Source organism: Passer domesticus, chromosome 1, assembly GCF_036417665.1.
Source record: "Passer domesticus isolate bPasDom1 chromosome 1, bPasDom1.hap1, whole genome shotgun sequence".
Taxonomy (NCBI): domain Eukaryota; kingdom Metazoa; phylum Chordata; class Aves; order Passeriformes; family Passeridae; genus Passer; species Passer domesticus.
The window spans coordinates 144,901,448-144,928,007 of record NC_087474.1 but is presented as its reverse complement, the minus strand read 5'-3'; the positions used below and the strand labels follow the sequence as shown (position 1 = coordinate 144,928,007).

General features: G+C 35.5%; 2 long non-coding RNA genes across 3 annotated transcripts; one reads left to right on the top strand and one right to left on the bottom strand.

The window, feature by feature from the left end:
- Nucleotides 1-12,440, bottom strand: LOC135283852 (uncharacterized). 2 transcript variants are annotated; one of them, XR_010349454.1, is made up of 5 exons: nt 12,348-12,440; nt 6,802-6,869; nt 4,483-4,587; nt 4,135-4,213; nt 1-84 (listed from the first exon to the last, which is right to left on the bottom strand). It is a non-coding gene; the product is annotated as an uncharacterized LOC135283852 (long non-coding RNA). The 2 variants fall into 2 exon arrangements; XR_010349452.1 differs by lacking the exon at nt 12,348-12,440 and adding an exon at nt 11,567-11,679.
- LOC135283847 (uncharacterized) lies at nt 12,332-25,087 on the top strand. Its single transcript, XR_010349448.1, has 3 exons — nt 12,332-13,635; nt 13,921-21,125; nt 23,571-25,087. It is a non-coding gene; the product is annotated as an uncharacterized LOC135283847 (long non-coding RNA).
- The last annotated feature ends 1,473 nt before the right edge of the window (nt 25,088-26,560 follow it).

The following is a 26,560-nucleotide window of genomic DNA, read 5'->3' as shown; positions in this document are numbered from 1 at the left end:
ACCTCTGTCAAGATTTATTTTAAAGGTCATCACAGGAAAATTTTGATGAGGAATTTGAAGGAACAAGATGCTGTGTCTTTGTAGCTGTTAACAGAAATAAAGATCAAAGGTATTTCATCTAAAAGTGACCACAGATTTTGTCTTGGACTCTGCTTGTAAGATTAAGAGATGGTAAATGGACCAGGCTGTTGCAAAGAAATCTAGCTATTTGTGCTGGATATTACAAGCAGGTAGTAATTTTCCACCTTCTAACCTTTCAAGGGCATTTTTTCCACAAAATCATTGTTTTTACAAAAGCGTAGTAGGGCCCATGATGAAAAACAGCAACAAGGAACTTAGGCTATTGACTCTTCCAAAACCCTCTGTCCTGGTAGGACAGTGATTTATTAATAATGAAATTAGTCATCTTTATTTAAAAAAAAAAAAAAAAAAAGCTGTTTAGATTTTGTTGCCCTGGAAATCTGGCAGTGCTATAGTACTTGAGGTTACTAGATGAAATACAGGTGAAATCCCACAAGAAGGAACATTACAAGTGTGCATGAGGTGATCAGTTGTTACTGCCATAAAAACTTGTTCTTATTTTTCTTTTAATTTTTATGTTGAGCTCTTTAGTACTATGTGATGTTTTAACTTTTTTTTTTTGCTTCTATGAATTTTAAAACTTCCACAGCTCAGAAAAATAACTAATTTGCTATGATACATGGGGTTAAATATCAATGACTATAGTTCTTAATTAGTACAATAATAAACTTACTGAATTTATTAAAGCCTTGTGCCATCCAAACCAGTAGAAGGATCTAATTTTGTGCCTGATTGAGCAAAATTACATTATGCACCCTAAAAAGTAGTCAAGGAGCTAAGTAGCTACTGAGCAAGTAAGTCCCCATCAAGTCTGAATAAGGACACCGACTGCAGTTTGAATGTTTTCTGCTTTGAGGAGATCCTTGGTGTCAGACTTAATACTGGTGCATGCACTCCTATTATCCATGCTTAGCCCAAGGAAAAATATTTCTGAAAAGTTTTTCTGTGAGTATATCTTTTAAATCTTTTAAATTTTTAATGAGGGAGAATCCCAGTGTTCCCAGTGTAGGATCCATCTTTGAAAAACAGTTCAATTGAACAATTGAATTGGGTAGAAATATATTTTATAAATAATATCCAAGGAGTCAAGACTAGATGCAACTTAGGACGTATTCTACATTATTTTAAATGTCTAGGACTATCTTATCTCCAAGAAAAACAATAAGAATTTCTGTGTTACCAGGTGGCTGGGAAAAGAACATAAGAAACAATTTAAATATAGGGTGGTAGCTGGCACTCACTGACACACACACTCCATAGTCTCACAATCTTCTTCAACAGGAGATTGCAGGCATCCTGGAATGATGAATTGATATATCTATTTTCTATGAATTGGTCTAATCAGTGACCTAATCAAAATTTCAGGCTTCAGTAGGAGATTCTGGGCCTGAATCTCCTTCTTTAATTACGTATAGTGTGAATAATTTTTTTTTTGTTTGATTATTCCACAGGGTGCCAAACATTATTTTTGTCAAAAAGTAATCATTTCTCTATTCACTTTCTCCATACAAATAACGATTTTTTAGATGTGTAGCTTAACCTTTACCTCATAAAAAAAATTAAAATCTTTACTACTTAGTTTATTTTTACATATTTTTTACATATTATTGCAGCTATTTCACATTACAAATCACTTATTTTTTAATTTCTTTGATAATTTCTACAAATCAATACCGCTAACTCCTTTCAAGAACACAAGGCCAAAAAACTTGTAACATTTAAGGTGTAGATGATTTACATAGATTTACGCAGTTTATTTTATTCACAGCTAATTTTTTAGTAATTTATAGTAATATGTTTCTCTTTTTGATCTTTAGCAATGTTTGACTATATTTATATTCAGAAAGCCCTGATTCTGAAGTGCTAATGTTTTTCTAACTAGTACTAGTTTAAGAACTATCTTTGTGCATATGCACAATTACTTTGTTGAAAAATAGGGAATAGTGAGTTTGTGGGATTGTCCCATTCCCCTTCCCTTCCCTGAATTTTTTTTTTTTTTTTTAATTGATTCACCTGTCTCTCAATATCAGGAAGTTCTCCCAGACCTCGTCTTTTGGTTCTCCTGAAACACACTATACCAGCTAATTTCAATGCTCACTAATCACTTTCTCTTCTGAATGATTTAGGTAAAAAGAATAATAGAACTTTTAGTAGAAATACATGTAGTGGTTTTTAATCAAAATATTTCTTTTTTCTTTTTAAATATAAAAAAAAAATCCCTTTTACTTTTAAAGTAATTTATCACTAATTTGGAGATGGCAAAGTTTTCTGCTTTGTATTTATATATGTGTGTAAGTAAGCAATATAATCTATAATTTAAATTTAAGCACTATGTGAAAAATTCTAATAAAACCTTCATGGAAACAATAAACTAAAGGGCTTATGCCAAGCAAATTTTTGTGCCAAGATACGGACAGCATTTTAAAATTATGGAAAATAATCTTACATTAGGTTTAATCATATTGTCATGCGTGGTCCTAAGAGAAACAGAATAAGTAACAGACTGCTGTAAAATAACAGCAGTATTCATGCAAAGAGGTTTGTTTTCTGTGCATATATCATGCTTACATAGATAATGTAGCTGAATAATATTCTATTTGAAAATCCTAGAATTCTGTATGATGGCAATACTGTACTTTATATAGAGCAAAGTCTATTTCAGTAACATGAAGTGTCTTAAAACAACTGAATAAATATTATATTTTCCTCAAAAAAATTTGACACATTTTTCTTCGATATTCGAGATCACAAAATGATATCTTTTCTTCTTGCTATGTAGTTGATAGAAAGAACAGGGACCAAAGTAAACAAGAAGGGTATTATTTTCAATGTTCTCTAAGTAACTCAGAGGAAATTAGATAGAGATGTTATCTATATCAGTAATATAACAGCACTAATTAAGTTTAACATCCTTAGAAATGTTGGCTTAGTCCTACTTAAAACTAAGAAAACAGATCATGCTTGGCTCAGAAAACAGACAACTTGTTTTATAATAAAGCAATAAAAAAATTAAAGCAGCAATCTGTTCAGGTAAAAACATTTCAGATGTCATGGATCATCAGCCTTAACACAGCAGCCCAGGAGTACCTGTAAGAGTTGTTACTTTTTCTTGTTTCCTGATAGCAATTTTTCTGGCCAAATAAAACTGGCAGAGCAGACAGACTTAAATGACTTCCAGTTTAGAACTGAATAAAGATTACTTGAGCTTTTCATCAATCAAAAGTGAAAATTTACATCAGCTCTATTTGTGCTGAGGTAATTTTTCACCTGTCTCTAAACAGAGTGTATTTCATGTTCATCCAAAATATATCTTATTCAGTCAAAAACAGCCATTTCCTGTTTTCAATTTTCTCTCTTTATTCTATTAAAAAACATCTCAAACATAATAATATATTTTGTTGGGAAAAATTGACATTCATGCAGAGTTAGATTTCCACTAGCAAAAAAAAAAAAAAAAAAAAAAAAACAAGCTACAGAACAAAAAAAAAAAAATCAAACCAAACAAACAAACAAAAAGAAAAAAAAAACCCAAAACCAAACCAAACAAAACAAAACAAAATAAACCCCAAAATTTAATGAGTATTTTTACCTCTGTGTCTTTACAATACAGGATAAAAAAGTTGTGTTCTATCTGATACTGATTTTTTTTTCTGTTTCTCTTTTAATTTTGCTGTATCTAATTGGCTAATGTTGATCAATGACACAGAATTAGATCTGAAGTTAACTGTTCTTTGAACAGACAGAAGAATTATGAACTATGCATAATGAATTATGAATAATGCTGTCTGCTTATAATAATTTATGGAATCTAAATAATTCCATGTGAATTCTGATAGGATAAGCCCAGAGGAAGTAATATCTTTTTCTTCTTGTTGTTACAGTGAGAAAACACAGATCTGAGAAAGAAATTTTATGGTAATAAAAATAATGGATAAAAAGAACTTATTAGCTTAAAATGAAGGATTAGAATGGATGGCTGCCCTGAAAAACATGCAGAATATCTTTAGGCATCAACACAAAATATGAAGTAAAGGGAGAGATGATTGTACATACGAATCTGGATATTAAATTGGTGTATCTTTGAGTGAAAAATTCTCATATCCATTCTTCTTTTCCCTGAAAGACTCTGGATCTGAGAGGACACAAATGAAAATAGAGTTTTGGGTTTTTTTTTTACAAAAAGCAATTATTAGTATTAATTTACTTTGACATAAACATGAAAAAATTTTACTAAGAAGGAAAAAATCTTATGGAAATGGTCTCAAAGAATTTGGATTAATATGTGCCCTTCTGTAGAAGCAAATCAGAATGGTTAAAATTGGAAGAGACCAGAGTGGGTCATCAGTCCAACCTCTCCCAGAGTACATTCCACAGGATTTTGCCCAGACAGATCTTCAATACCTCGGATGAGAGCAAAGAAGAAAGAGAGATCCACAACGTCTCTAGGCAATCTCTTCTAGTGTGTGGACAATAAAGAAGTTCTTCCTCGTATTCAGGTGGAACCTCCTGAAACACAGAAGGCTTTTTGTATTATTTTATCTAACAACATACCTGATTTATAATCTTTAACTACTGACGTATTTTTATACATTGCCAATGAGTTTTTACTGAAAAATACAGCAACTCTCCCCCCACTATCAACAACTGAACTATATTTTGCATCATGTTGCAAGATGACTATATTTATTTAATTTCAGTGGCTGGTCATATTTCAGAGTTTTTCAATTCAAGCATATAATGCAAATAAGAAAATGTTTATTACAAGTCTTGTTGATAAATTGCATCGATAAAAGAAATTTCTCATAAAAAAGGAATGAGTCTGAAGATTAAAAATTAACTACTGCCATATAAAAACTTGTGTTTAATAACAGACACTATGGAGTCGGCAAGATAGGTGTCACTTTGTCATCCTGGCTGGATTCTCCCAGTCTTGCGCTCAGGTCAGCAAAGCAGTATGTTTTTTCTGGGTGGCATCTTGCACATATAGCCACCCCATAATCTGCAAAAAAGCATTCAGCACCGCTGCTTGCTGATCCCTCCTTCCCCTGAGAACCAAGGTATTGCTACAAGAGAGAAGGCAACAGCCCCCTCTCCCCCCTGGGGTTTGCTCAGACCTCAGCGCTGCAGCCAAGTACAGTCTGAAGCAGCCTCTGGTAAGTCAGTGGAGATGCACAGACTTGGAGAGATAAATCTGTCAAGTGGAGGGTTTCAGGAGGTCTTATTATACACTTTTATATAGATAGATTAGTTGGAGTTGTTTGCTTTTTGTTTTGTTCTGAGTTTTTATTTAGTTTTTCTTAAAACCTCTGAAGTCTGTGAATATCAAAGTGCCTTTCATCTGGAATCTAAGAAAGAAAATAGTAACCTCCATTAAAGGTTTAGATTGTTTTACCTTACTCCATCCCTGGAATGTTTTGAAGAACTCCAAATAAAAAAATGTAAGATTAGTTTCCTGCTTTGCTCATATTTACAATATTTGAATGCATCAAATTTTAACTTTTCTCTCTTCATTCTTAATAATAAGAGAACATCTCATGGAATAAATTCAAAATTAGAATATATAAGTAGTAATGTTGAATTTCAGTTTTCACTTTTATGTCTATTCTATACTTCTTGGATGTCCTAGCAGGTCATTCTCTCCATGACAGACTATTACTTGTGTTACTTTCATAGTTTGGGAAATAGTAGACTAAATTATTTTAGTCTGTCTATTTTAGATATCAAGTAAAAAAGATGTAGAGTTTGTAGTTATTTTTCATCTCTGTATTTGGTTGTGTTCCAAACTGAGGTTGAATATAGCTTGTCCTTTTGATTTATATGCTTTTACACACAAAAAGTTGCAGCTGTATACATAGGGACAGAATTAGGTCCACTGGGTTATTACTATTCATTGAAAAAAAGGAGAAAATCTGCAGGTGTTGCAGTCTTCCTCATTTACAACCTGTTACAAATAGAAGGTAAGATCCATTTACAGACTGTAATTATATTCTTCTGAAGAAGAATCTTACTTTTCTTCTCTGATCTCATTCAAAGGGCAAGGTGAGAACATATTGAAAGAAAATCATGTATCTTCATTCCTTCAAATAAACTGCATCACCTTTTCTTGAAATTTGAAGTATACGCTCTTCATTAAGTGTTTCATATTGTGTAGTTTTCATCATGTGACTCAGCAATGGGAATAGAATTGTTACTAATGGACAGATAGACATGATAACTTTACTTAAAATGTAAAGTCAAAAAGCTTAAAAACCCTGTTGAAATGTTAGTTTTACTTGAAACATATCATAGAAGATTATGTGCTAGAATCATATTACCTTAATTCTGCAAAATGAATTCTAAGCTTACATTTTTGTGGTTTAATTAATTTTGGAAAATATTAATTTTCTTTTCTTTTTCCTATATTAATGGTTAATCTCCACTCTGTCAGTGTTCAAGGCTTTAAGGAATAAATAATGATATTATAGTTTTCATTTGTGAGGGTAAAAGTAAGTGGAATAGTTTCTAAGGTCAGGCTAATGCAGAAGAAGGAATAACCAAAGCACAGTTGACAACTAAGGGGTAGAACATGCTTTAGCCACAAGTCAAATCAAATTGGCAAAAAAGAAAACCAAATTTGAATAAAGAAAAAGAAAGTCTTGACCTATATACACAACGAAGTTACATAAAAATAAATACTCCTTATGTCCCATGAAAGAGTAAAAAGTGAAAATGAACGCTTACCATAAAATATCAGAGCTGCACGCTAATGAACACATTCCAAAATGATGGCAAATGCACTCCACGGAATCCTAGCACTTCAAGCAAATTTAAAATAAAAAAAAAAAAAAATAGAAATGAGAGAAAAAGGAAACATTAATGAGAACTCAAGACAAGCTTGTTCTAAGAATAGCACAATGTGATTTACTGAATTTGCTTTCAGTGATTAAAATATAGATGAAAAAGATAGAGTTCCTGCTCTCTTTTTCCAAACGACAAATGACAAAAAATAAGTAAGACTTCAGGAAAATTCAGTCAAAGATGTCTGACTTCATTTCAGATCCCCAAGGAAGTTCTCACAACTAGACATATCAACTTTCACATCACATTTTAACATTAACTATTGAGAAGAGTACTTGTACTTGAATCTAGTAAAAAGAAATAATCAAATCTCCTTATATATAAGGAACTCATAAGTAATATGAGGGTGTTTTACAACTTTTCCTGTATTTTCTTCAGAAGAGACATTTGTCCCCAATAAAGTCTGCAAAAGAAATAATGCATCAATCATCTGTAAACTATTGATATGACAGTAAAACAAATAGCTGAATAACCAAGAGCACAATACCGTATTGTATTGTATATATATGTATCGTATAAGTCTGCTGAATTACTTTATCTGGTGATTTTGTTAACCATGTTTTTGAAATAACTACATGGTATTATCACCAGATACAGACAGTAAGATCATTAATTTATGTCTTACTACAAAACAAAAAGCGTTTTGCAATCAAAGACAGTAAGAGAAAAAATATTTTTTCCCAATAAATACAATTTTAAAAAAGACTAAAAAAATTAAAAAATATTACGTATAACTTGATTGAATCTATATTAAAAATTGGTAGCTATCAAGATGCAAGAATTTATTTCTGTGTCTAATATGCCTTTTTTATGGTACATGTTATATGCAAGATGAGAAGTTTCACATATAATTTTCTTACTCTCAAATGTTAGATTAGATAATGCTTAGATAGATTAAGTAATAGGTTACATAATAGTAGATAAACCTATTATTAAAAAAAACCACAAAAAAGATAGCCAATATTAAAACTGTAACAGAAGGATAGTGCTGATTTATTTTCATTTATACTGGGTTTAATTGTCTAAATTCTTGAATAATTCTCTTCAGAAACAAAAGTTTTTGTTGTTCTGCTTTGACAACAGTGTAAACAAAAATAGAGAAATCCTTCTCAAAGGAAGGAAAAAATTCTTTATATATCTGAGATCGAGAATTTAAATGTGCTTGTAAGCACTTCTACTGAAACTAATAACTCCGTGTCTTACCATAAATAAATAAATAATAAGGATATAAATAAGAGAAGGGTTGTGTGCATGTCTGAGTAGATTTGGGTTTAAGAACTATTGTCAACATGAAAGCAAAGCTATGTGCTTCTATATTTAACATTGCCTTTTCTACTGAGCAACAGTTGCTTTGGAGAATATCACTTAGGGGAAGATTAGACTAAGAGGCTTAGTTACTATGGCTCTAGTATTTACTATACATATTTGATAAGATTTCCTATGCACTTCCTCCTATGTTACAACTTCAATTTTATCATTTTCTTTCTGCCGTAGAAAGGGAAATTAATAACTGCCAAAAATTATAATACTTCTAAAGCAGAATATAGCCTCCCATTCAAAAAAACTAGCCATTCATAGATTCCTTGCCAAGTTTTCTATGTTTATGTCTCATAAACCTTTAGCTTAACAGGAAATGAAAGGAAGAAAAAGGAAAAAATATTTCTCGCATAAACGTCTTGAATCTGAGGATAAAAGTATGGAACATAGCTAACGCTGGAATATCCTCATCTGCAGTTGTCAAAAAGAAGGTCTTCTCTTGCCTATTGTACTCACAGGGCTTACAGCAGAGCTTTCAGGTATTGAAATGAAAAGTAGATTGAAATCTTTGGTTCAATAGGTAGCCTTGTTCATATCACACATCATGTACTATTGCAAAGAACATCAGATAGGGATTCTCCTTTGTAATACACCGTAGGTATTGTGTATAAATGGTTATCACCATAAATTCTTTAAAAAAACCCAAACAAATAATCCAAAACCCCTGACCAAACTGGCAAAAAAACCCCAATAAAACTCATTTAAATCTACCTTAGCTCAAACATTGAATAAAATCACAACTTTATTTTATTATTCTGTACTTGGGTAGTCTCATTTCTTTTGAAATACATGAGATGGCATCAACAAGAAGATTTTGTTGTAGGACTGCAATTGTCCATTTTAGAGGTATTGAACTGAAGATTTTTCCAAAACCCTAGTCTGCTGTTACATGCTTGAAATGTTTCTAGTTGAAAAGCTTTTTTTCTTATTCCTTTTTATGTATTGAATAGAATAATTGAGAGATAATATTGTTTGCATTTTTGAGGATTTTTTTTTTCACATAAGGAACATAAATAAGGAAGTTATTCTGTCACTTAAGTTCATTTACCTCCCCTTTGAAAGAGCATAGCTATATTTAACTGATACAAAAGAGGAGTGAAAACATTATAATGAAGATTCTATGATTTTTTGTATTGATTTTGAAGGAACATTTTTCAAGGCAGAATGAAGTGAGACCCTGTGGGAGATGTATGAAAATCTCGAACTTCACTTCCCAGAAGTAGGTTTATCATTATATTTGTACCAGTGAAGAAAGAGAAACATCCACAGCTTTATGAACCCCAAATATTGAAAAAACTAAAAGTAGAACAAATGAAAAATCATATATGTGAGAGGTTTCTTTTATTTACATATTATGTTTTAAACTGCTAGATGTGCTAATGTCTGCTTATCAAGTTTGCCTGAAGTAACAAGAAATGTACTGGGTTTAAAATAGATAGCTTAAATTCTCATAAAAATATATCAAATCCTGTCAGAGATTTCAGGGCCAAAAAAAAAAAAAAAAAAAAAAGAAAAAGCTTTTACAATTAGAAATAAACTGAACTGAAAAGTTCAATGCAACAACACTGGAGAAGAAATTTAATCACCCAACTCTGAAAAAATTCCTTGAACCATCATGAGTTTCAATATCTTACAGACATCTGAAACCTTTATTAACTATTTTTCTATATACGTTTCCTAATATAATATTAAACTATAAATTTGAATATTGAATTTCCTCAGTCCTTCAGTAACTCTTGTATGTTGCTTGTGCATGTAAAAGACAGCAGTTGATAAACAGGTATAGAAATAATCAGGTATGTCAAACATGGCCATTTTGCCAATAAATTTCAAGCTAAAAAAATTTTTAAAAATCTGTTTACAGGATCAAGTATAAAACCTGAGAAACCCTATCATAGGGACTGTCTTTTACTTCAGTTGCAGATTCTGAGTTATGGGGAAGAAACACTCTTTACTGTACGACAATATTCCAGTTGTACATTGAGTTATTATAAATTACCAGTGGGAAATATGGAACTGTTTAATAATTTGGAATTTTCTTAAGCTTTGTCTATATATCAACTAAGAAAATTATACCAAAACTGTCATTAAGTCCCTAGATTTCTAAAAGTTCTGGCAAAATTAAAGAATGTTCTTATTAAAGAATAAGTAGAGGTCTAATTTCTGCTGTATGAGGATTTCAGGGTAAAATGCAGTTTAATTTATTCATTAAATATGCATTTAAAAAGATGTCCATGTGTATGCTCCTATCCTGGATGAGCACTAACCTTTCTCTCTCAACATGTTAAACTTTGCAAGTCTCTATAAGACTTGTTGGACTTCTCAGCATTTCAAATGCAAACAATTATAAAATCAGAAAGAGAGCCTCAGCTCAGTATTAGATTTTATGCATAAGAAATATTAGAATATACCGAAATACTCCTCTAATCCTATAATTTGAATAATAGAATTAATAAATATTATAGGCAAAACTTGTCAAAAATTTCATTTTTAGTTTCAGTTTTCAAATTCACCTGGGAAAAGAAATTAAATCATGGTTGGTTTAGTAATAAGCCAGTATGCTAAAACACTTCTTGAACAGTACAAAAAATAAATATACATCATTATATATTTGGCTTGAATGGAATTGTTTATCAGCCATCATGGTTTTTTTTGAAAATGCAACAGCCACACTGGACTGCTGGCCTGCAGTGTCCAATATAGGATGTGGAAGTTACAAGAACTTGAATGTATGGTGGACCATTGCATTTCTTGATGACAGGAGATGGTGAGTCTTCATTATTCTTTTCCTTAGACCCCTACCTCATACATATTCATAATTTATTCTCATATCATATGTTGAAACTTTGAGTAGGTGTCAAAGGTTCACAACAATGTTTCAATTTTAAGGTTTTGCATGTAAGCTGAAATGATCTACATAACCTGTTGTCATGGTTTGACCCTGGCACAATGCCACGGCCCCCATGAAGGGTATATTTCCAAAATAGTTGCTGTGAGATGTGACCCGGGAACAGAACAAAGCAGGCTCCCATTCGGGGATGGAGGGAAAAACACAACACTTTATTTATTACAAATCTAAAAAGGAACACATACCAAGCTAAAAATAAAAACCTTCCAGATACCTTCCTCCTCCCCCTCCCTTTTCTCCACAGATTCACCACCCCTCAAATTATCAACCCTCAAATCCATCAGGGAGAGAGGAGTCCCCCCTTGCCTCATAGGCCTCCCCCGGAAGCACAATTGAAACCTCCTGTGCTTCCGTGTCACCCATGGCGCCACCCAGAGAACATCGGCCCTCGTGACTTCTCCCCCCCATGTCCAGTGCTCTCACCACTGGACACGGGCCAGGACTGCCTTTAGGGCTCCCCGTTTAAAGATGCTTCGCCCACTTCCAGGAACAGCAGTCTCTCAACTTTGGGACACCAGTCCCCCCCATATTTCACCCCCTGGGGCTGAGAGGCCTCATGAACAGTCTCGACTTCGGGACACCAGTCCCCCCCACATTTCACCCCCTGGGGCCAAGGGGCCTCATGAACAGAGATCTTCCTCTCCGTGGAGACAGAGGGCATCTCACACCCTCTTCAGCCATTTCTGTTCACGCTGCTGCTTCACTCTTGACCTAAATACAGTCTCTGGGTCACAGGGAAAAAACACGGGTCTGTCCATGGCTATACAAGAAAGAGTCCAGCCCAAGGCCACTCCATCATCTCTTCCACTCAGGATTCTTCTCTCCTCTTCCAGCTTTCCTCACGCTTGCCCATTTCATCTCTCATCTCTCTCTCACCTCATCCTGATTCAGGAGGATTCAGTATTTGTAAGGTTTCTATTAGTCTACAAAGGGGTTAAAATCTTCACTTCTGCCTGTCCAGGACTCCCACAGCTGCCAGACACCTCTCTGCCGCATCCCCCGCTTCTGGCCGGCTGAGTTGCTAGCACAATTTCTGTCCCTCTCTCCGGGGGGGGGGGCTGCCCAGACATCTCAATTCTCATCAACCCCTGCATGTTCTCCTCCACCTCTGCACCTTTTGGGGCTCCTGGCCTCCTCCCTGTCATGGCCTCCCCCTCCCCCACCCAGACACAGCTGGGCAGGGGAGAGGCCAGACTCTACTCACCAACGCAGGATTCCCAAAGAGGAAGTTCTTTGGGAATCTCCTGCTTTTAACCCCGTGTGTTCTCAGAGGCGTATCCTGATCCTCCGATCCTCAGTGGCTACATCACATGCCAATTTTGAATTTGGCCACTGATTGGCCCGACTTAGACTTTTCCAGAAACACATTTCCGGGCCAAACCACGACACCTGTTTAATAAGAAATTAAATAAAAAATATGGAAAATTATATTATAGCAAATTGTTTTGCATATTTCCTCAAAGTTATGTGTCCAATGTGTATAAAGCAAGAGGTAATGGAATAATGGAGCATGAAGCTCTACATGAGCTAGCAGTGTGTCTGGGTGGCCAAGAAGTCCAATGGCATCTTGGCCAATGGCATCCTCTATCAGGAATACTGCAGCTGGTAGGACTAGGGAAGTGATCACCCCCTGTACTCAGCACTGCTGGGGACACACCTGGAGTGCTGCATTCAGTTCTGGGCCCCTCAATTAAAAAAGGACATTAAGGTGCTGGAGTGAGTCCAGAAAAAGGTTACAAGGTTTATAACAGGTCTAGGAAATGTCATATGAGCTGATGGAGATGGGTTCATTGGTTTAGAGTAGAGGAAGCTCAGGAGGAACCTCATTATGCTCTACAAGTACCTGAAAGGAAGACAAAGTGAGGTGGGGGCCGGTCTCTACTGCTGTGTCTTTAGTGACAGGACCAGTGGAAATGGTCTTTAGCTGAGATAGGGGAGATTCAGAGTAGACATCAGAAAAAAATGTCACTGTTACAGTGCTCAGGCATTGGAATAAGTTGCCCAGAGAGAGGGTGGAGCCACCATCCCTGGAGATGTTTAAGAGGTGTCTGGGTCTGGCACTGGGTCATCTGGTTTAGTGGTTTATGGTGATACTGCTGGGATTACAGTGGTTGTGCTGGATGGATGGTTGGACTTGATGATCTTGCAGGTCTCTTTCAACCTTAATGATGCTATGATTCCATGAAAAACATTTGCTCTTATTCATCAACATTTTTTTAAATCTGCTTCCATTTTACATTAGCAAGAGGAAGCTGTTTTAATTATTGGGCCAACTCTGTATAATCTGGGGTTTTTTTATTTAAAATCCTTTTTTCTCATTATGCTGCAAATAGTAAAATACCCTGAGTTTAATAACAACTGTTTATGTTCTTAATAGTTTTCATAGTTTTAAGTTTTTCATTCTACAAAATAAAAATATAAAACCTTCTATTATATTCTAGATTTAATTTGACTCAGTGTGGCTGAAAGACTAGAACATCAGTGAAATAGAGGTAAAAGACACTCTTAAAGGAATAAGAAACCCTCAGCACTCCCTACACACTCAATGAAATGTACAAACAAGGAGATATTTTTCTCTCTAGTGCTTAATCCACAGTATCAGAGAAACAGCAACAGAGCCTATGATATTACTTTAGTTTTTTCCTGTCAGAAGCTTTATTCCTGAAGCAAACTGGCTGTAGCAATTAGACAGATTATTTTTATCTTGAGAAAGATTATTTAACTGGCTTTAAGCAAATTGTATTAATACTTTTCCTCTGTTCTCTTGCTTTGCACAGAGCCTCACCCATGGGAGACCGTCCTTCATGAGCTTCTCCAGCACCAGCAATTCCTATGGGCTGAATTTGTTTATGAACTGCTTCAGCATGAGCCCCCCACAGGGTCACAAGTCTTGCCAGCAAACCTGCTCCATGGTGGGTTTCCTACAGGTTCACAGCCTCCTTTGGGAACGTCCTTCTGCTGTGGTGTGAGGTCCTCCAGGGGCTGCAGGAGGTTCTCTGCCTCACCGCACATCCATGGGCTGCAGGGCCACAGCTGCCACTCCAAGGTGTGTGCATCGGGCTGGAGGGAATTCTCTGCTCAGGCCCTGGGGAACTGCCTCCCTCTCCTTTCTCACTGGTCTTGGTCTCTGTAGTGTGGTTTCTCTCACATATTCGCTGTCTCCAGACACTCTGTCCCAGAGGCTCCACCACCACTACCACTGATGGTCTCAGCCTTGATCAATAGAAGATCTGTCTTGGAGTCAACTGGCATTGGTCTGCTGTACATAGGAGAAGCTTCCAGCAGCTTCTCACAAAAACCAACTTTCATCTCACTCACTACCAAAACCTTGCCTTGGAAACCCAGCATATTAGTTATAAATTTCTTCAATTTTTTCTATAAAAGTAATTTTTAACTGCTTCATTAGAACTGTATAAGAATTATTTTTAGGAAATATGACTAATAGACTCATTCATCCTAGCTAGAAATCTCCTGGATAATTTTCCTCTTTTTTAAATTAGCAAAATTCTGATGAGAATGTGTAGAGGGGTAAAAGGTGATTTTCATGGATACTAAGAATGTCTTGCTCTCTCATTGGTGATGAATCATATCATGAGGAAGACCTGAAGAATTGCAATTTATAGCGAGTGGGAAAAGGAAAGAAAAGTTAAAAGCAGCATGAATTTAAACACAAGAAATGTTAAACTCTATAAAAAGAAATACTCATGTCTTAAAAGTGCATGAATAGCCAAAGGAAAAAATTCAAGCTGTGTCAGAATATGCCCTGTATTCTGTATATTCTTTGAGTGGTCAGACATAGGAAAAGAATAGAGAAAAAAGAGAGAGGGGGAAAAAAAGTGTTCTTTTTTGTTTGCTTGCAGCTGTAATACAAGCATAATAAAAACTTAGTACTAGACAGCCTCAAATGGAGTTCACCAACATTAACAGAAACAAATTTAATTTATTATTGCAAATGTCATTTTATTCTGTATATTTGTTTTGCATGGCTTGGTTTTGGTAGTGGAGGGGGCTACAGGGGTGGCTTCTGTGAGAAGCTACTAGAAACTTCCAGCAAAGCCAGTCCCTGGTGACTCCAAAGAGGGACATGTCACCGGCTGAGGTTAGGCCTGCTAGAAATGGTAGTAAAACATCTGTGATAACAGATTTAAGAAGAAAGAAAAAAAAATGTTGCTGAGTTTTAATCTCAGCCAGAGAAGAGTCACCGGCTGAGGTTAGGCCTGTTAGAAATGGTAGTAAAACATCTGTGATAACAGATTTAAGAAGAAAGAAAAAAAAATGTTGCTGAGTTTTAATCTCAGCCAGAGAAGAGTGGAGTGAGAACATGTGACAAGGACAACTCTGCAGACACCAAGGTCAGTGGAGAAGGAGGGACAGGAGGTGCTCCAGGCACTGGAGCCGAGACTCCTCTGCAGGCTGTGGTGCAGCCACCGTGAAGCAGCTGTGCCCCTGCAGCCCATGGGGATCCACGGGGGATGCAGAGATCCACCCGCGGCCCGTGGGGGAGCCCCACTCCAGAGCAGGTGGATGTCTGGAGGAGGCTGTGCACTCATGGAGAGAGGGGTCCTGCTGCCTTGTTGGAACAGTCTATCCTTGAAGGACTGCACCCCAGAGTGGCCCACACTGAGCTGTTTGAAGAGAACTGCTGCTTATGAGATGGACTCGCATTGGAGAAGTTCACAGAGAACTGTCTCCTCTGGGAGGGACCCCTTGGTGCAGCAGGAGAAGGATTCCTCTCCCTAAGCAGCAGGAGAAGCCTTGAGTGATGAACTTGTCATAAGCCCCATTCCCTGCCTCCTTGGACTGCACTGGACTGGATTGTAGGAGGTAGAGCTGGAAGGAGGGTGCAGTGGAAGAAAGGTGTTTTCAAGGTTTTATTTTACTTCTTATTATCCTGCTCTGATTTTGTTTATGTAATATATTCATTTCATATTTCTAAGTTGAGTCTATTTTGTTCTTGACAGTATTTGATGAGTGATCTCTCCTGGTCCTTATCTTAACCCATTAACATTAAATTCACTAAGTTTTTTTCCTCTGCCCAGCTGCACAGGGGAGTGAATGAGCAGCTTTCATGGGTGCCTGGCATTTGGTCAGTGTTAACTGACAGCACTTAGTTTTGCTAATATGCAACAAATTGTTTCAAGTAGACCATGAAAATCATGGAAATTCAAAAGTGGGGTTTATACCTACATTCTGAAACATTCCTTTATGTTTACCATTTTCCCAGTGGTTTTTAGTTTTCTTTATTGTAGCGCTTCAATAAGTCAAAGGAACTCTTTGGCTGAATGAGTTTATAGGTAAATAGGAAGGAAAAAAGCCCCAAACAATCTGGAAACAATGTCAGTTCAGTGCTGGTAATAAGAACAACCTGTTCTTGGCAAAGTTAAAATCATATTTTTTTTCATTGTTTAGAATGATTAATCTAAGTTTTCTAATACTTAGGATATCGGAATTATATGGGCTGACCCCTTTTATAGGGGTGAATGCTTGCCAACACAAAACAAACTTTCATTTTGACTCTTGATAACTGTGTCTTAGTATATTTCTTCCAAAGCTGAAAAATTTTTGACCAAATTTATCAAACCAGGTCATTATTTTGGGAGTGTTGCTAAGATCATAAGTGTGTCCAAATCTACACAGGGAATAAGAAACAAGCAAGGAGACAAGTGGAGCAAAACTACTTTATGGAATAGCAGTTCTGTACAATAGACCATAAGATGCTTTTCTTCATACCACACAGACTGGAGAAATGGAGCACTAATTCTCCTTTTAGTTTTTTGTTTGTTGCTTTATTAGTTTGTTTCTCTGTATTCTTGGGTTTTCTACCAAAAGAAGCTAGAACGGCAAAGGGACAGTGCACCCAATTTCTTGAGATAACCAAGAGGTGTCTGGGGATCTGAAATTGGCATAAGCATCTGCACAGACACTACCTTTTAGATCTTGCAATCCTTCCTCTCAAATTTTTCATTATAGTATCTCCCTTGAAATTCACTCAAGATGTCCTGGAAAGTCAGGTGTAGCATGCAATTTCAGAAGTATATCTAATGCAAATGGAAAAGCAAGCACAGGCATAGCAGTATTTCTTTAATTAATACATGTTGTGGGAAATGTCCCTGTAATGGCATTATGGAGGTTACAGCATGGAGAAGCATGATTGGATTAATGTGAGCACTAATCCAAGAATATAGTCGGTAAGAGTTGTATGGCCTGCATATCCTACTACAGCATATACAACCACCCAGGTGGCACATGCCTTGTTGTATAAATTGTAATTAATATTGTAATGAAAGCTAAGGAATGCCACATTCCACAGGTGAGTTTGCTTTGTTAGATGGAAATCTCTGGATATGTGTGGTTTACATGGGGTTTACATCATATTCAGATGGACCAATTTAGATAGAAATATTTTATCCTTCAACTTCAAAACATATCCTCTGCTTATAAGTATCAATTTACAGCTCAAGATTCTTCTTGCTTGATTGTCTGTTGCAATATAGGAGTAAAATTGGCATCTTTACTGGCAGGCTCTGAAAAATGAAGTGATTATAGTCTTGACAGAGCATTGTGGAAAATGTTGAGCTTTCTGTTGTTGATCTGAGAGATTTTGTGCTCTGGGACTACCAAACCAGCATGCTTTAAAACCAGTCACTTCGCTCCAAAATGTCACTTCACTTCATCTGACTACATTATAAAGATATCTCTATTAAACTCAAAATTATAATCTCAGAAGAATTATAAGATACTAAACAGAAATATTTCAATAACTTAGATATTTTACAAAAATCATTTACTTCTAATCATCTTGAAAATATTTTCAGATACTTATCTATAAAAAATAAATTGTAAAATTTTAAAACACATTCTGTCAGTCATTGTCAATCATATAATGTAGCTAGTGATGAGATTATACATTTATATGAGTGCAGGCTAGTGTTTCTTATAAAGAGAGAAGTAAATGAATGAGGGAAGGAAGATTAGAGATAATGTATATAAAGCCATTGGATATTATATTAATACAGGTTTTGAAATCAATAACTGTTGAATTATAATAAGTTATAATAAATTATAATGTTAGATAAGTTATAATAAGATAGAACTAAAAAATACGATTGACAGATGTATAATAATTGAAAAAAAGATATACCATTCACTGAACATATAAAAGGTTGGATTTTTTTTTTTGTTTTTCATGTGACATATGTGACAGATCTGTCAGAAAGATTTTGGATTTCTCAGCTGTCTTCTTCCCATATACAGAATACAGGAAAAGTACAATAGCCTGTTAGCCTGCCAGATTACATTTATTTGCTGAAAAAGAAGAAATGTAGAGTAACACTAGGTATTATGTCATGTTAACTGGTTAGATGTGCTTTAGAGAGTTATTAGATATTTTGATAAAAGATCCTTAAGATACGCTGAATATTCCAAGCAAAGTATTTTCTGTTCTTTGTACCTAAACTGGTAACTTCTAGGACAAGAGAAAATGGCCTCAAGTTGCACCAAGAGGAGGTTTAGATTGGACATTAGGAAAAAATTCTTATCTGAAAGGGTTGCCAAGCCTTAGAACTGGCTGCCAAGGGAAGTGGTTGAGTCACCATCCCTGGCGGTGTATAAAGACGTTCAGTGGTGGACTTGGCAATGCTGGGTTAAGGATTGGACTTGACAATGTCAAAGGCCTTTTCCAAACTAAATCAATCATGACTCAACGACCTCATCTGGAAGTATAACTTATTTGCATAATAGCACTGAGGATTTTATTTTTCTAGAGCTCTCTTAGGAAGGTTGACAGAACCTGCTATGCTATAGATCTGCCAGAGACAAATATTGTCAAGTCTAACATGGCACTACAATAAAAGACCAAGGTAGCCATGGTCTCTGAAACCCAAGAAACCAAAAAACCCACATTTTTTGGATGTCTTCAGACAGTGAGTGTTACAACACCATTAGATTACTTAGTAGCTATCATTACAATAAAAAAAAAAAAGAAAGAAAAAAAAAAAGTTGGGTCACATCAGGTTACTGTCATCAATGATCATTGTAATAATACATTTGAATTACATTGACCATTATTTTTTAAACAAATCTCCTGCTTCATGAAATAGTCATTTCCTGGATGGATCAATACAGTAAAGACAGGGAAATAAACACTGCTTTTTATATTATCATTGATCAAATGTTTATTTTCTGAATTTCAGTAGCATACCAGCTGTTAAGGATAATTTAAACTGTTTCATAAATTTTTACTTTATTCAGTTTTGCATAAAAAAATTAGTTCAAATATATGTGACAATTTAAAATCCCAAAGTTGCATTGGATTTTGCTTGAATTGTCACTCCTTGGAGCCACCAGTCTCAGATGTTACCATCCAGAGTCCCCCATCTTCCCTCTCTATTCATCTATATGTATCTTCCCCAATTTCACACACTTCTTCCACCTCCAGGATCTTTTCTCCAACCAGTACCTTCAATACTTTTTTTCCAGGGCCACTTCTTTTTGGTGAACACTGCTCTTAGGCTTTTGTCCCTGGCTTTTCCAATCTATCCAGGCACAATGTATGATCAGTTTCCCAAGTGGTGTTTCTGATTCATTATTTGGAGGATTCAGGAAAAGATACTTGATTTGTCATTATTTATATATATTTTTCTAAACTCAGACTTTGTGAATCTTAAACTGGGAAAGGAGAGCAGTCCTGCACCTAGGGAAAAGCACCCCTATACACCAACATATGCTGGGTGACAGTTGCATGGAACGCAAATTGTCAGAAAAAAACCCTCAAAATCCCAGTGAACACCAAAGTGAACGTGAGCAAGCAAAGTACCCTTGCAGCAAAGAAGATTCATGGGATCCTGGTCTCCATTAGGAAAAGTGCTGGCACTGGGTTCAATGAGGTGATCCTTTCCTGCTTCTCAGCACAGTGAGGTCACACCTGGCATACTGTGTCCAGTTCTTGGCTCCTCAGTACAAGAGAGGCCCATAAGAGAGAGTCCAACCACTAAGATGACTAAAGTACTGCAGCAGGTCTCAAATGATGAAAGATTGAGAAAGCTGGGACTGTTCAGCCTGGAGGAGGCTTGGAGGGAGGACCTTATAAATATTTGGAGGCAGGATGCATAAAGGTGGAGCCAGGCTCTTTTCAGTGGTGTTCAGTGACAACAAACGACATAAACAGAAACACAGGAGGTTCCCTCTGAATATCACAGAATACAGTGACAGTGAGTGATCTCTGACATGCATAAACTGGGTGTGTTGCAGAGTTTCCCTCCTCTGAGGTATTCAAAAGCCATCTGGACATGATCCTGGACAATCAACTCTACTTAGTCTCACTTCAGAAGAGGAGTTGGACAGGATGACCTTCAGATGTCCCTTCAAGCATCACTATTTTGTGACTCTATGATTCTGTGATTTTACATAATAACTCTGTCTAAAGGTTAATCTATTTTATTTTGAAAAAGAAAAGTAATGTTATTGCATTTTCTATCTAAAAGAAAAGAAAAGGATAATAAAAATACTGCAGAAAACAATTCTGGAGCCTTCCAGACACAAATAGCAAGGACTTTTTTTTATGTTTACTCATTCTTGCAAAGTTTTTGAAATATTTTCAAATCAATATTTTAAAATAGAAGCCACTGAGATTAAAGGAGGATATTTTAGTTTCCCTATTGTCCAAACTTGTTTCCAGAACCTCAGAATTTATTTTTAAATTTTGGAAAGAGCTATGTAGCACTGAAGAAAGAGACTTGAGAATATTAGGACTGTTTAAATTAATACATCTGATTAAATTAAAGGGTGAAAGCATTTCAAAAATTTACCATTCATGTTGGAAGGAAAGCAAACAAATCAAAGTCTCGTATCTAAAGCCTTGGAGAGAGCAAACTGAAGGATCTACTCTGAAGTATATTTCATTATTGTCAGACACTGTAAGAAATAGGAAATGAGCAAGACTATGCCTTCAGCTCACCTTAGCTGGTCAGCTGAAGGTGGTGAGGTAGGTTTTGAAACTGTAGCTTGGGTTTAACAACAGACTCTTGACTCTGTGTGACAAACATTATAGATGATCCCTGAACACTGAGTTTTACTTGCCTAATTAATAATTCTAAGAAGAAATTGTATCCTACAGGCAAAGTCTCTATGATTGAGGAGCTCCCATAGAATTCAACATTTTGATAATTCAGTGTATTTTTAAAAAATAACATTTTCTCTGGAAAGTTTCCAACTACCTACCTAAAACTTACACAGGAGATTTTTTTATTATTATTTGTTCCATAAAAAAAACTATACAAAACAATTCAGGAGCTGTTCTAAGTATTTTTATCTCATATTTTTCTACTTGAAAGAAATCTTAGTCAAAAGTCTAGAAAGGCCAGAAAAAGAAAAATAACTTAAAAAGGTGACAGGAGTGTTTGTCAGCCTCATGAATCATAGCTTTGAAGAAAATAAGGCAAAATTCAGAACTGTAGGTTATTTGTGTCTTTCTTTTCACTGATCTGGAACTTTATTTTTTTATTTTCAACTTACTGAAAAAAAAAGTAGTCTTGTATGTGTAAATTGATGTAATGCTTGCAAATTTTGACAAAGAAATTAAGTAGGGTATGCGAATGCACTTATGAAGAATGAAGATGTACGCAACACATAATCACAGAGAGTGCTTAAAAACTAGCTATTAGAGTAGCCTTTTTTGTTCCATTTTCTTTTTTTTTTCTTTTTTTTTTTTTTTTTTTTTTTTTTTAGGTATTGGGAAATTCCTTCCCATTTTTAGGAGGGAGGGTGGTCCTACAACCATCCTGTCCTGAGACAACAAATCCAGACAGGAAATTCTTTCCCAAATATAAATTATTTCATGCCCTATTACTTCATAAAATCAGAGAAAACTCTGAGATCTCTTCAGGAAAAGAAGCAGCATCTTTCTGCAGAAATGCAGAAATAAGGCAATCCTTGCTGCCTGAACAAACATTTTTAGTCTGAAAGTCAATGAATTAGAGTTTCATGAAGCTGTAAATTGACTTGCAGTCAATATCCTGAATTTCTTTAAAAGGAAGATTCAGAGGTGGAAAAGTCTGTGAAGACCGCTCATTACTATTAACTTCTTAAAATCCAAAAGTTGCCTTTGAAGAATAGTATGTGAAGAATTTTAAAAATTTCATTTCACTTCCTTCATTCATATGTATTTATCATTTATTTCTTCATACATGCATAGTCTTCCTGTAGAGATATTTATAGAAGAAGATAGCACAGAATTACACTGCAAGGTTTTTGCTACTTCAGGGAGGAGTAATGGATGAATTCTGAAAGTGCAACATTTTTCATAAAAATCAACAGAGGGCTTCAACTGTCAGTTGTTGAGCTACAAGATTTAGTAGAATGGGTTAGGAGCCATCATCTGCTGACAGGTCATAGCACCTTTTCTCTTCAGTTGCCAATATATTTTAGAGCTTTTATGTGCTGTAACATTTTCTGCAGAGTTGTCAAAACAATGCTAATGCCTGAGCACAGCTCAGGTCACATAATCTCTACCTCTCATCTTTGTCAAATGAGCCATATACTCTAGCACAGATAAGAAATGTTGAAAAACTAAACCATAAAAAATTCAGATGGGTGATTCGTATTTCTGAAGTTCCTCACTACCATCAACAAAAAAGGGAGCTCCTCCAGGCTGATCATTTCTCAGTGCACTGTTACCACTACAGTGTAAAGGCAAAGCTTCCAGTTAAAATAATCCTAAACTCTCTTTCTAGCACAGTTAAGCTGTACTTCCAAACAAGAAGCCAAAAGAGTAGAACAAATCTTCACTGCTCTGTTGCCGTAATTTCCCTCTCTCCCCGCCTTTGGCAGCTTTACTACCAGGAACTTTCATACCTGTATTACATAAGAATGATTGAGTTCAGCTTTCACCCAAGATTTTGCCTAATCACCTTTCAAAAGTGATTTGTATCTATGACCATCCTAGCATCCTGAAAAAGAAATTCTGGGCTTCTAAATCAATAAATTACTTACGCAAAATTGTTCTTTCTACGTGATAAGGCATCAAGCTATAGTTGAAATCTAGAATGGTTTAACAATAATTTCATTACACACTGTTGTATGATGCAGCATACAGATTTTTTATTGTGAACTGTATTTGAAAGTACTTAGGTGTGTAGAAGGTAGAAAGAAACAGCATGAACTTTCTATAAGCGTTTTTACCTAATATGTGTAGAAGTTCCCTATATTCTTTAGTTTTCTGTTTTCTTAAAGCAACTCTACATACCTGCAAAGCAAGAAAATAATGCTTCCATCTCTAGAGACTTTCATAAAACTTCACAGTACAAGTGTGGATGGATTTGATTCCTTCAACCCTTTTTGCTCAGCTACCTAACCAAATAATAACTCTGATTAAACAGCTTGCAACAAAAAAGTTTTGCTGAGTTCTGGTTTTTTTTTTTCTTTTTTTGAGAAAATATCAATTCCCTGAAGAGCAAATATCTAACCAGAAGTTAGTTTATGGTAAACAAGAGAAAGACATAATAGGGTGCCAAAGCTTCTAAGGGTTAAGGCAGCCATAAGATGTGTGAAGATCAAGGTTTTGGCAGTTTTCACTCTGTGGAACTCCCCATCCTCTGGTAAGTACCTGAAATACTTAACTACTTGTAGTTTGCTATATTTGGAAAATTTTATAGTGAAGCAATTCATATGACAGATGCAAAAATAAACATTTTAAGAACTAAAAAAAAATGTGGTGGCATTCCAATATCTGTTGATAAATAGTAAAATGTAGGATGTATGTGTATGTATGACAATGGATTTCCCTACACATTTCTTCAGCTTCTCCTCTTATCAGAAAAACAATTGTGTGAATTCCACCACGAGGATTTGAAAAATATTTTAGAAAATAAATTCAAAATTATTATAATACATATATGTGTGTGTGTGTGTACATAAAATTATTGTAAATTACAGTCCATGCTAATCACACCAAATAGAAACTATGAAGCTGGATTTCATTTTTCCATACATATACACACATATGTTCATATATATATATATGCACATGGAAGATGATGTTGTGTCTAAGTGTAAATCCTTAAAATGTTTCATTTTAGTAGGGCTAAATAATCTGCTGAAAAGCAGTTTCAACTCATTTTTTTAGTAGAGTTCTAATTCATTATCTTATTACTGACTTTCAAGAATGAGTTCAGTTGTTAAAGCATGATTGAAACATAAGGAGAAATGATATATTTTGAATGAATACATTGTTCAGGATGTTTATGTCCTTTCAAAGTTAATGAATGAAAATCAATCCAGGTTCAATGCTGAGCAGCTATTTTCCACCCACAACTGAGCAGCAAATACTTTAGTCGGTAATGATACGAAAACCAATAACATTTTTAAGTGTTAAATCAGACAAGCAGATTTTGAATCTTGCCACAAAGCTAGAGAGTGATCTTTTACAATTAAAAGAAAAAAACTTCTTTCCAGGCTGAGAAACCTCAAGAGTCAAGGAAAAAGACATGGGTTCAGGACTAAAAGATCAAGAGAATGGATGCTGACAGTTTTAACAGCTGGGTTGGATTTCTCAATTGGATATTACAGCCCCAACTTATATGAAACTTGCTGGCATTTTTTTAGTCTGTTTTTCTTGCAAGACTAAATTGACTCTTCAATTTAAAAGTATAAATTAAAAATGCATAATAATATTAAGTATGAGCTATTCTGTTGTCCACTTATGTGGAACAAGCACAAATGTTTAACTTCTTTGAATAGGTCATGAAATTAGAGCTGGTTAAAAAATATTGACAGAAACGCAATATTTCAGGGAAATACTAAAGCATATCCATATTTCATATGGAAATCAAGAAACCAAATCATTAAGTTTCCTGTCTTCCAAATAAATTTAGAGTGATTTTCCCAGGCTCCTACAACTCATTTTACACATTTCTGCTGCTCCCCATCTGCTGAGTTGTTTGTCTCTCCAATCCTGTGCACACCACAGCTGTTCTTCCTGTGAACCAGCCAAAAAGACTGCAGCACTGGTAAGCAAAGCACCAGAGGTCCCAGGGAGGCAGACAGCAGCATATCCAGGTGTCAGGGCACAAGCTTGACCAGGTTTGTAGGCCAATATTTAGTTAAATGCATTTCACAGGTGAAAGTTTCAAGGTTTCTTTAGCCACTCTCTTTTTTTTCCCATGGTCTGCAGATTTGACTAACCATCTCCCAAGCCTTCCAGATGGCCAGAGCAATTCCCTTCCAACACAGCTGCCCGCCTCACTGCCAGGCTCATTGGACTATTGAAATCCCAAGAAGGTAGAAGTACTTTTCCTGGTAGCAGATGCATTCTATCAGCAGCTCTAGAAACTACTGTCCCATGCTCCCCTTGCTGACTCACAGAGCTCGCTTAGCTAGTGTGCTGGTTTCTACAAAGGAAGCAATTCATTAATGAACATCTGGAGAAATTTGGAAACTCACTGCAATCCTGTGGAATTTTAGTTCTGCTAAACAAAACCCAATACTTCTTAACTTTGCATTGTTTGAATTAGGTTGCAGCCATTTATAAATGTTTGACATGTTTTACAGGTCAGACATTTTGTTTCTTAGGCAGCTTGTGCAAGCAAAATTTTATTAATGGTTTTGCAGAGCTATCCTTGGGAGAAAAAAAAAAAAAAAAAGAAAAAGTTGGAAAAATCAAAGTTACAGCTCATTATTTTTAGTATAAGTTATGTAATTAGCTGCTTGCACTGATGAGAGTTACTTATTTTTCATTAGATTCCTTTGATGATAATTCTGCTCCTTTTTTATCAGACTTTCTGGTATGGATTAAGATAAACATCCTAATCCTCACATTTACATTTTCTTCCATCCTCTTTTAGACAAAACCTTTGTCTACAAGTCTTACTCTGTTGACATTAAGTAGGATTTTCTGTTACTAATACTGGTTACCACTGTGTGGTTACTGATTCTTTTCCTCTTCTCCATGGGATACCAAACTGCTGGATATTCCAATTTTTGCCTGGGGTCTTAGAGGCATTAGCTATACCACTCAGACTGTGCAGCCTGAAGTCTGATGCACTCCAGGTGTTAAGTTTAAGTGCCTATATCACTATATTTAATTAGTTGTCTGAACTCTGCCTACTATCCTAACCTGTCTTTTTATCTGCTACACTTAGTACTGTAACTGCTTTCAGGGAGAGACATCCAGCTGCTTTATCTAGCCATCACTAATCATGAGGTGGTTTCTAAAGCCAAACGGATACATCTAGGGACCATAAACATCTGCTCAAGTGTTCTGATAAGCTCAGCCACACTTTCTCTGTATTGATTATGACTATAGATAGCATTTGCTGAGATGAGTGCCATGGGCGATAATTTGTCCCAGAGCTCATAGATGACACAAGTACAAGATTCACCTTATTGCTTGTAAATTGAAGTCTTAATTATTAAACTATCTTT